General features: G+C 46.9%; 1 protein-coding gene across 4 annotated transcripts in view; it reads right to left on the bottom strand.

Moving 5' to 3' along the window:
- Nucleotides 1–13,540, bottom strand: part of PKNOX1 (PBX/knotted 1 homeobox 1) — a 67,199-nt gene that overhangs the window by 32,929 nt on the left and 20,730 nt on the right. The window contains exon 1 of one of the 4 annotated variants that reach the window (XM_030806129.1): nt 7,858–8,187. The exons of 2 other annotated variants lie outside the window; for them this stretch is intronic. The gene's annotated coding sequence lies outside the window, so the exon portion shown is untranslated. Of the gene's footprint in view, nt 1–2,755; nt 2,916–7,857; nt 8,188–13,540 lie in introns of those variants that run through there. One more of the 4 variants, XM_030806130.1, reaches the window with a different exon arrangement.

Raw genomic sequence — 13,540 nt, 5'->3', positions numbered from 1 at the left:
ACAAACCAGGCAAGGGGGAGAAACAATACACAGGGTCAAGAATGGGCACAGGGTGAAGTGAGAGGGGGCCTGGGCTGCTTTCCCGGGCCGTGTGGTCGGAGCAGGCCTCGCTGGGAAGACGCTGTTAGGCCGAGACTGGATAGACACGCTGAGATCAGGGAGTTTGGTGTTTCAAAGAGAGGGAACGGCTAACACAGAGGCCTGAGACGGGGCGGAAAAGAGGCGCTCAGGGAGACTGAGATGGGCATGCTCATAAACACACACACATAAGACAGGTAAGTGGTGGCGCACTTGCTTCATGACAACAGAAAACCGCAAAATGCCACTTCTGTGCTGGAAGGATGGAGCAGAAACGCGACCAGCACCTGCAGTGTGGGTGTGGAAAAGCACTGCGGAGTGGGGGAGAGCAGCCGGGCTGGACCGCGGCCCGCACGGCCTCGCCACTGCTGGTGCAGGTCACAGACATTTAGAGTCTAGGCTGCCCTGAGAAGGTCATGTGGAGGTCAAGGGCAGTTGTGCCACTTGTTCTGCACTAGCAAGAACAGCACAGTTCCCCAAGGAAAGCAGCACTTTAGGAGACAGTGTTAAATGGAAAGAAATCCTGTCCAAGCCTTGCAGGATGCGGAAGGACTACCATCCTGTCCTGAGCGAGACAGTTCAAAGGAACAAGGAGCCGGACAGTGGCTCACGCCTGTAATCTCAGCACTTTCGGAGGCCGAGGTGGATGGATCACAAGGTCAGGAGTGTGAGACCAGCCTGGCCAATGTAGTGAAACCCTGTCTCTACTAAAAATATGAAAATTAGCTGGGCATGGTGGCATGCGCCTATAGTCCCAGCTAGTTGGGAGGCTGAGGGAGTAGAATCGCTTGAACCCAGGAGGCAGAGGTTGCAGTGAGCCAAGATCATGCCACTGCACTCCAGCCTGGGTGACAGAGCAAGACTCCATCTCCAAAAACAAACAAATGAAAGAAAAAGGAAAAAGGAGTCCGGTGCTAACAGCAGCAGCCGTGGCAGCAGCCAGGTCACCTCCTGAGCACACTGAACCATCTTAGTGCAATCTGCCCTCACAACATCCAGGGGAGGCACTGCTGTGATGTCACTTACACCTGAGAAGTCTGAGCAATGTGGCCTCAGCCACCAAGATGGCCAGAGGCTGAGCTGGGACTCACCCTCAACAGCATCATTCTGGAGCCATTAAGGGGGTACAGTCAAAGGGCACAGGAGGCACAGTCAATGGGGTAAAAGGGAGGCGGCAAAGTTATGGATACAAGGGAGGGGGCACAGTCAATGAGTACAAGAGAAGAGGTGCAGTCAATGGGTACAAGAGTGGGGCCGCAGTCAATGGGTACAAGAGTGGGGCCACAGTCAATGGGAGCAGCTTCTGTGGCCTGGGAGGGGAGGGTATGTTGGGACATTTTAAGTTTGAGATGCTTGTCAGACACCTACATTAAAACTCTGAGCAAGGGAGTCTGGCCTAGAAACACAGATTTGGCCACCATCAAAGTATAGTTAGTACATGTAGAGGGTAACTGTGTCCTCCAAAAAGATATGTCTAACTGGACACGGTGGTTCACGCCTGTAATCCCAGCACTTTGAGAGCTGATGTGGAAGGACCACTTGAGTTCAGGAGTTCAAGACCAGCCCGGGCAACATAGCAAGACCCTGTCCCTACAATACTAAAAATAAATCTGCAAGGGTGGGTGGCTAAACCTTTATTTTTATTTTTATTTTTATTTATTTATTTATTTATTTGAGATGGAGTCTTGCTCTGTCGCCCAGGCTGGAGTGCAGTGGCGCGATCTCGGCTCACTGCAAGCTCCGTCTCCCAGGTTCCTGCCATTCTCCTGCCTCAGCCTCCCGAGTAGCTGGGACTACAGGCGCCTGCCAGTACGTCTGGCTAATTTTTTGTATTTTTAGTAGAGACGGGGTTTCACCGTGTTAGCCAGGATGGTCTAGATCTCCTGACCTTGTGATCCATCCGCCTCGGCCTCCCAAAGGGCTGGGATTACAGGCATGAGCCACTGAGCCTGGCCAACTTTATTTTTAGATATTTAATGTGTTTAAAGCCTTAAGACTTTATGAGACCATCCAGGAAGAGAGAGAACAGCCTGTGCTAGAAGACAGTCTGGAGCTCAGGGAGACAGGAGAACACAGCACAGGAAGAACTGCCATGGGACAACAAAAGAACCAGGTGGTGCCCCCAAAGCCACGTGGAGAAGGAGGACCAAGGATGTGGTAGCGCCAGCCACAGCAAGGACAGCTGAGTGCCAAGGAAGAGGAGGCTGAGTGCCAAGGAAGAGTGGGGCTGAGGTTGCTGCCGATGAGCGGGAAAGCCTGCAAGGAGAAGGCTGTGACTGAGCAATCTCACAGCCCAGGGCAATCCTATCAACACAGGTACACCCTTGCAACATGGCATGGGAGCCACTGGTAACAGAAAAGGTTGGAAACCACTTTCAACAGAAGCCTGGCATAACGGATAACAGCCACCCATGAAATGGAATATGTGCAATTAAAATATGAGGAAAATACTTCACGAACTCTTCCCCAAGACAACTGTTCTACAGAGACCCTACACATCTGCAAACTTGTCACTGAACCTCTCCTAACAGGTCTCTGCCTTGACCATAACCTGGCTTTCCTCCAAATCTCCACTTTCTCCCCAATTTCACTTCCCATCTGCTCCCCTGCACCCCAGTGCAGTGGCTCCAATTCAGCGCCATCACCTCACACCTTGATGGTGGTAGTAGGCTCCTACCTGGTTGTATGAGCCTCTAGTCTTGCCCTCTTCCAGTCCATTCTCCAAGCTTTCTTTTTTTCTCCCTTTTTTAGAGACAGGTTCTTGTTCTGTCACCTAGGCTGGACTGCAGTGGTGCAATCATAGCTCACTGCAGCCCCGACTTCCTGAATTCAAGAGATGTTCCCTTGGCCGGGCGTGGTGGCTCACACCTGTAATCCCAGCACTTTGGGAGGTCGAGGTGGGCGGATCACGAGGTCAGGGGATCGAGAACATCCTGGGCTAACACGGTGAAACCCCATCTCTACTAAAAATACAAAAAATTAGCAGGGTGTTGTGGCGGGCGCCTGTAGTTCCAGCTACTTGGGAGGCTGAGGCAGGAGAATGGAGTGAACTCAGGAGGCGGAGCTTGCAGTGAGCTGAGATTGTGCCACTGCACTCCAGCCTGGGTGACAGAGCAAGACTCCACCTCAAAAAAAAAAAAAAAAAAAAAGAGGCCAGGCGCGGTGGCTCACGCTTGTAATCCCAGCACTTTGGGAGGCCGAGGCAGGTGGATCACGAGGTCAGGAGATCGAGACCATGGTGAAACCCCGTCTCTACTAAAAATACAAAAAATTAGCCGGGCGTAGTGGCGGACGCCTGTAGTCCCAGCTACTCAGAGAGGCTGAGGCAGGAGAATGGCATGAACCTGGGAGGCGGAGCTTGCAGTGAGCAGAGACTGCACCACTGCACTCCAGCCTGGGTGACAGAGCGAGACTCCATCTCAAAAAAAAAAAAAAAAAAAAAAAAAAAAAAAAAAAAAAAAAAAAAAACAGAAAAAAGAGATGCTCCCACCACAGCCCCCCAAACAGCAGGAACTACAGGCCCACACCACCATGCTGGCTAACTTTTTTTTATTTTTTGTAGAGATGAAGTCTCGCTATGTTGCTCAGGCTGGTCTTGAATTCCTGGGCTCAAGCAATTCTCCTGCCTCAGCCTCCCAAAGTGCTGGATTACAGGCGTGATATGGTTTAGCTGTGTCCCCACCCAAATATCATCTTGAATTCCCACGTGTTGTAGGAGGGACCAGTGGGAGGTAATTGAATCATGGGGGCAAGTCTTTCCCATGTTGTTCTCGTGATAGTGAATAAGTCTCACATGAGATCTGATGGTTTTAAAAAGAGGAATTCCCCTGTACATGCGCTCCTCTCTTTGCCTGCTGCCATCCATGTAAGACATAATTTGCTTCTCCTTGCCTTCCGCCATGATTGTGAGGCTTCCCCAGCCATGTGGAACTGTAACTCCATTAAACCTCCTTCTTTTGAAAACTGCCCAGTCTTGGGTATGTCTTTATCAGCAGCATGAAAATGGACTAACACTGTAAATTGGTACCAGGAGTGGGGTGTTGCTGAAAAGATACCCAAAAATGTAGAAGTGACTTTGGAACTGGGTAAGAGGCGGAGGGTGGAACAGTTTGGAGGGCTCAGAATAAGACAGGAAAATGTGGGAAAGTTTGGAACTTCCTAGAGACTTGTTGAATGGCTTTGACAAAAATGCTGATAATTATATGAACAGTAAAGTCCAGGCTGAGGAGGTCTCGGAGATGAGGAACTTGTTGGGAACTGGAGCAAAGGTGACTTGTTATGTTTTAGCAAAGAGACTGGCAGCATTTTGCCCCCACCCTAGAGATTTGTGGAACTCTGAACTTGAGAGATGATTTAGGGTATCTGGTGGAAGAAATTTCTAAGCAGCAAAGCATTCAAGAGGTGACTTGGGTGCTGTTGAAAGCATTCGGTTTTATAAAGTAAGCAGAGAATGAAAGTTTGGAAAATTTGCAGCCTGACAATGTGATAGAAAAGAAAATCCCAGCCGGGAGCAGTGGCTCATGCCTGTAATCTCAGCAATTTGGGAGTCTGAGGAAGGAAGATCGTGAGGTCAGGAGTTTGAGACCAGCCTGACCAACATGGAGAAACCCCATCTCTACTAAAAATATGAAAATTAGCCAGGCATGGTGGTGCACGCCTGTAATCCCAGCTACTCAGGAGGCTGAGACAGGAGAACTGTTTGAACCCGGGAGGCAGAGGTTGCAGTGAACCAAGATGCACCACTCGCCTGGGCGAGAGTGAGACTCCCTTCCAAAAGTAAAAAGAAAAAGAAAAGGAAATCCCATTTCCTGAGAAAAAAATTCAAGCTGGCTGCAGAAATTTGCATAAGTAATGAGGAGCCTAATGTTAATCCCCAAGACAAAGGGGAAAATGTCTCCAGGGCATGTCAGAAGTCCTCATGGCAGCCCCTCCCATCACAGGCCCAGAGGCCTAGATGAAAAAACTGGTTTCATGGGCCAGGCCCAGGGTCCTTGTGCTGTGTGCAGCCTAGGGACTTGGTGCCCTGCATCCCAGCCGCTCCAGCCGTGGCTGAAAGGGGCCAATGTAGAGCTCGGGCCTTGGCTTCAGAGGGTACCTCAAGCCTTGGCAGCTTCCATGTGGCACTGGGCCTGCGAGTGCACAGAAGTCAAGAATTGAGGTTTGGGAAACTCCGCCTAGATTTCAGAAAATATACAGAAATGCCTGGATGTCCAGGCAGACATTGGCTGCAAGGGGGGGGCTCTCATGGAGAACTTCTGCTAGGACAGTATGGAAGGGAAATGTGGCACTGGAGGCCTCACACAGAGTACCTATTGGGGCACTGCCTAGTGGAGCTGTGAGAAGAGAGCCACTGTCCTCCAGACCCCAGAATGGTAGATCTACTGACAGCTTGCACCATGCACCTGGAAAAGCTGCAGACACTAAATGCCAGCCTGTGAAAGCAGCTGGGAGGGAGCCTGTATCCTGCAAAGCCACAGGGGCGGAGATGCCCAGGACCAAGGGAACCCACCTCTCACATCAGCGTGACCTAGATGTGAGACATGCAGTCAAAGGAAATCATTTTGGAGCTTTAAGATTTGACTGCCCTGCTGGATTTCAGACTTGCATAGGACTGTAGCCTCTTTGTTTTGGCCAATTTCTCCTATTTGAAATGGCTGTATTCACCCAATGCCTGTACCCCCACTGTATTTAGGAAGTAACTAACCTACTTTTGATTTTACAGGCTCATACGTGGAAGGGACTTGCCTTGTCTCAGATGAGACGTCAGACTGTGGACTTTTTGAGTTAATGCTGAAATAAGACTTTGGGGGACTGTTGGGAAGGCATGATTGGTTTTGAAATGTGACTGTGAGATTTGGGAGGGAGCAGGGGCGCAATGATATGGTTGGCTGTGTCCCCACCCAAATCTCATCTTGAATTCCCACATGTTATGGGAGGGAGCTGGTGGGAAGTAGCTGAATCATGGGGGCAAGTCTTTTCTGTGCTGTTCTCATGATAGTGAATAAGTCCCACAAGATCTGATGGTTTTAAAAAGAGGAGTTCCCCAGCACACATGCTCCTCTCTTTGCCTGCTGCCATCCATGTAAGACATGACTTGCTCTTCCTTGCCTTTTACCATGATTGTGAGGCTTCCCCAGCCATGTGGAACTGTAAGTCCAATTAAACCTCCTTCTTTTGTAAATTGCCTAGTCTTGGGTAGGTCTTTATCAGCAGCATGAAAATGGACAATACAAGGTGTGAGCTACCTGAGTAGACCCATTCTCTAAGCTTTCTAAAATGGAAATCTGATCATGTGACTCACATGCTTAAAATTGCCTCTGCCTAACCCTCACCCTCAGGCATCAGCATCCCCTCACTGACCCCCTTCCACACTCCAAGTTGTATAAACAAACCAATCACCACATTTAGCTTCCCCAGCATGCCAGGTTCTCTCCCGCCCCTGGGTCCTCCCCAGACACACTTCCCTCTCGGCATGGCTAGGTGGGGAACATGCATCGCCCACATCACCTTCTCCAGAAAGCCTTCCTGATGAATCTCGCCCACACTGGGGTTAAGTTTGTCCCTGCTGGGCCCTCATACAGCACCCTCTGCTCAGCCCCACAGTATTTCAGTTGTTTATTTGGACTACAAGTTCTTTAAGGGCCAGGGGCCTGTCTTGCTGCATCCCCAATTACTAGCACTGTCTCTGATGTCAATAGGCATTAAATACAAATGCTTCCTGAAGCTAATCACTGACATTATACATTTTTGGACACATAATTTGCTGGACTTCATCCCATATCTCCTTGTTCCACTTTAGGCAATTTTAATTTTTTTTTTTTGTTTGGCTGATGCACAGTTGACAAAATATTTTATGATTTTAATTTTTATGATTGTTAGTCAAGTGATTGCTGGAACATAAGGCTCCCGAGGCCAGGCTCGGTGTCTGAGTCAACCTCCATCCCCACAGAGGCAGCATCTGCTGATGCATAGCACTAGTCCTGTGGAGAGGTGTTGAAAATGAGTCAGCAGGGCTTTGTGAAACCATCTCTAAGTCCTAGTTTGCTTGGGAAAAATGAAATAAACAGCATATGGGGCCAGGTGTTATGGCTCATGCCTGTAATTCCAGCTCTTTGGGAGGCTGAGGTGGGAGGATCACCTGAGGTCAGGAATTCGAGACCAGCCTGACCAAAATGGCGAAACCCCATCTCTACTAAAAATACAAAAATTAGCTGGGCATGGTGGCACATGCCTGTAGTCCCAGCTACTTGGAAGGCTGAGGCAAGAAAATCGCTTGAACCCGGGAGGCAAAGGTTGCAGTGAGCCGATATCGTGCCACTGCACTCCAGCCGGGATGACAGAGACTCTATATAAAAAAAAAAAAAAAAAAAAAAAATCAAATACAAAAACTAGCTAAATTAGCTGAGTACAGAGGCTCACACCTGTAATCTCAGTACTTTGGGAGGCCGAGGTGGGAGGATCACTTGAGCCCAGGAGTTCAAGACCAGCCTGGGCAACAGAATGAGACCCCATCTCTACAAAAATTTTTTTTAAAAATTAGCTGAGCATGGTGGCTAACTTATATGGGTTTCTATGTAGTTGTGCTAGCTTCCAAGGAGTTCCAACTAAACAAAATTTGCAGCCAACACATCTGAGAAGGTCTGTAACAATACAGCCACAACACAGTCAGCCACTGTTGGGAGACAATTCTTTATGAGAATTGTCCATGGTGAGACTCCATTTTTAAGTCTCATCATCTAGGCTTTCTAAGCAAACTTGGTTAAAGGATGATGGACTTACACACACATCTGGAACGCTGGCGCCAGTGCACTGCTCGGGAGAGTTCGGGATTCCCAGAGTGTTTATGGTCCAGAGGAGTGATGCTAGCGGCCTTCCCTGGCCTGCCTTCCACAAGAATCCTGTTAGGTCAGTTCAGCCAGAACCCCCTTCACCCTGATGCTTCCTCTTAGTAATTTTCCGTCCATGGCCCCCACTCCTGCTCCTAGGTCTCCCCCACTACACAATCCCATTGCAGCAGTCCCTATACCTATCACAATCATCCTGAACAACCTGCCCTTTGTCTTGTTTTTCTGAGACAAGGTCTTGCTCTGTCACCTAGGCTGGAGTACAGTGGTGCAATCATGGTGCCCTGACTGCAGCCTCGAACCCCTGGACTCAAGTGATCCTCCTACCTCAGCCTCCCACGGAGCTAGGACTACAGGCTCTCACCACCACACTTGGCTAATTTTTAAAATTTTCTGTAGACATGAGGTTTCACTGTGTTGCCCAGGCTGGTCTCAAACTCCTGGCCTCAAGGTATCGTCCTGCCTTGCCTCCCAAAGCACTAAGTGCCTTGCCATCTTTAATAAGGGTCAGAATAAGTTTTTCTTTAAAAATATAAATACATAAATGAATAGATGGGGAGAAGAAAAAGCTCTAAAATACAAGAGTTCTCTAATGTGTAGAGGATGACGACAGCTTTCAAACATCACCATTTGGCAACCACCACAGTAAGCCATTTCAGACAGGAATCATCAATGGATGCTAACACTAGTTTGTGGAAGTATGAGAAACAGGAAATGTACATAATCTCAAAGTACCTGTCACAAGATACATTTCATTTTTTATTTTTTTGAGATGGGTTCTTGCTCTATTCCCAGGCTGGAATGCAGTGGCAAGACTCTGGCTCACTGCAGCCTCAACCTCCCAGGTTAAAGCAATCTTCACACTTCAGTTTCTTGAGTAGCTAGAACTACAGGCACACGCCACCATACTTGGCTAATTTTTGCATTTTTTTTTGTAGACAGGGGTCTCATTCTGTTGCTCAGGCTGGTCTTGAACTCTTGGGCTCAAGCCGTCCTCCTACCTCCGCCTCCCAAATTGCTGGGATTACAGGCATGTGCCACAGCACCAGGCTCAAGACACTTATTAATTACAAAGGCAAAACAATGATGCAATGAAAAGGATACACTGTACTGGCTTCTGTGCAGTCCTTCCTAAAATGCAAGCTGTGAGTCCAATCCTCAGGACACACCCAGGAACCCAAACTGAGAGGCACTCTATAAAGAAACTGGCAAAAATAAAAGTAAACGGCCAGGTGTGGTGATTCACACCTGTAATCCCAGCACTTTGGGAGGCTGAGGCAGGTGGATTACCTGAGGTCAGGAGTTCGAGACCAGCCTGGCCAACATGGTAAAACCTCGTCTCTACTAAAAATACAAAAATCAGCCGGGTATGGTGGCAGGCACTTGTAATCCCAGCTACTGGGGAGGCTGAGGTAGAAGAATCGCTTGAACCCAGGAGGCGGAGGCTGCAGTGAGTCAAGATCGCGCCACTGCACTCCAGCCTGGGCGACAGAGCAAGACTCCGTCTCAAAAAAAAAAAAAAAGAAAGAAAAGAAAAAGAAAAGAAAAGAAACAACAACCAAATGTGGTATGTGATCTTGGTTTCAAAAACAAACACTGTAAAAGACAACTTAAGGAAATTTGAGGAGATGTGAATATAGAGTATTATATTCTATTAGAGACTGAGTGTTATTTTGATGGTGTGATAAAGCTGTAAGCTCACAGCATAAATATCATCATTTTGAGAAGTACGTGCTACAATATTTGGTTGTATGACCATGATATTCAAAACTTACTTTCAAATGGGTCAACAAAAATATAAACATAAATAACAACTGTTGAATCTAGGTGGCAGATAATCAAGATTCTACTCTCAGACTGTCTTTCAAAATGTTCATAATACGAGGGAAAAGTCAGAATTTCAAAATGTATAGATTGGTATTCCTTCTCTCTAACAAAACTGGTTAAAACAGTCAGGTACGGTGGCACATGCCTGTAATCCTAGCATTTTGGGAAGCCAGTGTGGGTGGATCACTTGAGGCCAGGAGTTCAAGACCAGTCTGGCCAACATGGTGAAACCCCGTATCTACTAAAAATACAAAAAAAACGTAGCTGGGTGTGGTGGCAGGCACCTGTAATCCCAGCTACTCAGGAGGCTGAGGCAGGAGGGTAGCTTGAACCCAGGAGGCGGGGGCTGCAATGGGCCGAGATCACACCACTACACTCCAGCCTGGGCAACAGAGCAAGACTCTGTCTCAAAAAAATAAATAAAATAAAAAATAAAAACTTCTTTATCTGATATATATTGGTATAATCACTCTAAAGAAAAACCTTCACATTTGCCTCAAAAGCTTTGAAAATGTGTTTTCCCTACAACAGATCAGGGAAATTCTATGCAAGGAATTAAAAGAGAAAAAGGCAACTCTTTAGGACTAACATATATTGTTGAGTAAAAATAGGTGGCCGGCCCTCCTACCAGACCCCAAAGAGGCCAGAGAGGAGCTGCCATAGATGGCTCTGCCTGCTCAGGAAGGCACTGTTCATGTAGAAGAGCCATTTATAAATTCATTACTATAATTTGTGGAGCTCCTTGCTAAATTCCACTCTCCAGCAAAAGGATAAACCACATTTTGGTAGTAAAACCAACTGGTTCCTGCAATCAGGCAAATGGTTTCCAGTAGAATTTACAAGGTTCATCCCAGCACAACTTCTGAGGCTTCGGGTGACAATCTTGTGCTGAGGGCAGGACCTCTGTCAACCAACTCAGATACAGGCAGGCCCAAGACAGCATCTGACTAAGTGAAATCTATGGCTAATGGGGAAAGAACTAAAAGCATCTAACTGAAGGATGAGGGCTCAGCAGGTTCATCTTCATCAAAAACTGCTTTTCTTGGCATTACATAAAAACCAAAGGCTGACCTGAGATTTAGAGACAATCGATTGATCTCTATTTCTTTCCCCGCTTCCACACAAAAAAATAAGTTTCTCTGATCTTCAAACTCAGTGTCTTAACTACTTAACATAACATGGGGTTCTAAATTCCCAAAGAATTACCAATCCAATGTACTATAATACCACAGTGTTTAAGCATGAGACACAGTGATTTTATTTCTAGTTTGTTGACTTAGTTCTAGTTTCACCCAATAAAAGAAGACACATCATTTATTACAGTTCCTTGTCACCTTAAGAGCTCTGTCCAGACTAAAGTGAGGAAGACACAACTGTCCAACCTTCACTTACAGAAATAGAACTTGCTAGTAATTGAAGAAATTAAAAAATTAAAATAATATATCCTTTTCCATGTCGCAATTATTAAATTTAAAACAAAAGTAATGCTCTCTGCTAGCAAAGATGAAGTCAAATCTGGAACTCCGCAGGAGTCGGTGCTATGGGTCACATGGTGGTGTAACAGGTTTGGAGAGCAGTCTGACCATATATACCCCAGCCATAAAAAAAAAAACTTATGCTCGTCTCAAAACCACCCTAAGAATATAAGCTTTAGTGTTGTGACTTTAAAGGCCGACAAAAATATGAAAAATGGACAGAACTTAACAGGCTGGCGTCTTAATACTTTTAAGCATTCTGGAGGAATAGGGAAAGTTTTTCAGAAAGGAAGCCGATATTGACAGACGGGCTGAATCCCACCAGGCGGTGGTGTTTTCCTTTGCTCAGATCAGAGGAATGAGTGGGAAGGGGAAGCCAGCGGCCATGCAGTCCAGGGAGACTAAGAAAGGAGGTATGGTAGAGGGGCTGGGGGAGGCCCCAGAAGGGACGCCCTACTCATCGGAGACAATTTCATTATTGCCTTAGTGTCTTTAGCCCCTATGAATGGCTTAGGTTTTAATATTTTAGTCTTTAGCTTCAATGGAGTACAGTAGCATGATCTCAGCTCACTGCAACCTCCGCCTCCCGGGTTCAAGTGATTCTCCTGCCTCAATCTCCCGAGTAGCTGGGATTACTGGCACCCACCACCATGCCTGGTTAATTTTTGTGGGTGTTTTGTTTGTTTGTTTTTCTGAGACAGAGTCTCACTCTGTTCCCCACGCTGGAGTGCAATGGCATGATCTCAGCTCATTGCAACCTCTGCCTCCTGGGTTCAAGCAATTCTCCTCCCTCAGCTTCCTGAGTAGCTGGGATTACAGGCGCCTGCCACCATGCCCAGCTAATTTTTGTATTTTTAGTAGAGATGGGGTTTCACCATGCTGGCCAGGCTGGTCTTGAACTCCTGACCTCGTGATCTGCCTGCCTCGGCCTCCCAAAGTGCTGGGATTACAGGTGTAAGCCACCATGCCTGACCTAATTTTTGTGTTTTTAGTTGAGCCAGGGTTTCACCATATTGGCCAGGCTGATCTCGAACTCCTGACCTAAAGTGATCCGCCCGCCTCGGCCTCCCAAAGTGCTGGGATTACAGGCGTGAGCCACTGCTCCTGGCCAATAATTTTAAATCATCAGATTTACTTAAGAAGGTTTTACTTGTATGGTCAGATATACACAGTGCTTATAATGTATAAGGGTATTTAAGTTGTAAATGGAAGTATCATCAAAAATTTTATATTTGGGCTGGGCCTGGTGGCTCACTTTGGGAGGCTGAGGCGGTTGGATCACTTGAGGTCAGGAGTTAGAGACCAGCCTGGCCAACATGGTGAAACCCTGTCTCTACTAAAAATACAAAAATTGGCTGGGTGCAGTGTCTGTAATTCCAGCTCCTCAGGAGGCTGAGGCAGGAGAGTTCCTTCAACCCGGGAGGCAGAGGCTGCAGTGAGCTGAGATTGTGTCACTGCACTCCAGCCTGGGTGACAGAGCAAGACTCCATCTCAAAAAAAAAAAAAAAAAAAAAAAAAATATATATATATATATATGTTGTTCAAAGGCTGTCTTAAAGGTGAAAGTTAAAACTTACTAAATTTGGCTGGGCATGGTGGCTCACACATGTAATCCCAGCACTTTGGGAGGCTGAGGCAGGTACATCACTTGGGGCCAGGAGTTTGAGACCAGCCTGGTCAACATAGTGAGACCCCATTGCTATTAAAATACAAAAATTAGCTGGGTGTGGTGTTGTGCCTATAGTCCCAGCTACTTGGGGGGCTGAGGAGGGAGGAAGGCTTGAGCCAGAGAGGCGGAAGTTGCGGTGAGCTGAGATCAGGCCACTGCATGCCAGCATGGGTGACAGAGCAAGACTCTGCCTCAAAAAAAAATTCTAAACTTTATAAAGAGAATAAAATTAGCAACTTCTATATAAAATAGAGGAAAACCAAGTCTGTAACTCTCTACATTAATAAGTGTTGATTTTAAAATAACCTTAATCTTTTCTGTGTCAAAGCCTCATTTTAAAGGGCATTAAAAACTTTTAGCAAGAAAATCTAGATGCTAAAGGTGTTTTTTATTGACAATAACAAAAACTGGAAACAAACCTACCCATCCATCGACAGGGAACAGGGAAGTCGACTGCACTCATCCATCGTGTGATCACAACACACGAGGCACAGTGGGAAAGAGAGAAGGCAGGGCATACAACTCCACACACACTTCACTGAGCCCTTCGCTCACTCCACACATATTTACTGAATGTCTTCTTTATGCCTGGCTGTTCTCAGTGCTGAGGATAGAGCAGCAAACAAAACAACGTCTCTGCTGTCAAG

Source organism: Nomascus leucogenys, chromosome 25 (assembly GCF_006542625.1).
Source record: "Nomascus leucogenys isolate Asia chromosome 25, Asia_NLE_v1, whole genome shotgun sequence".
NCBI lineage: Eukaryota > Metazoa > Chordata > Mammalia > Primates > Hylobatidae > Nomascus > Nomascus leucogenys.
The sequence above is the reverse complement of the archived record's forward strand: the minus strand, read 5'-3'. Positions and strand labels throughout refer to the sequence as shown.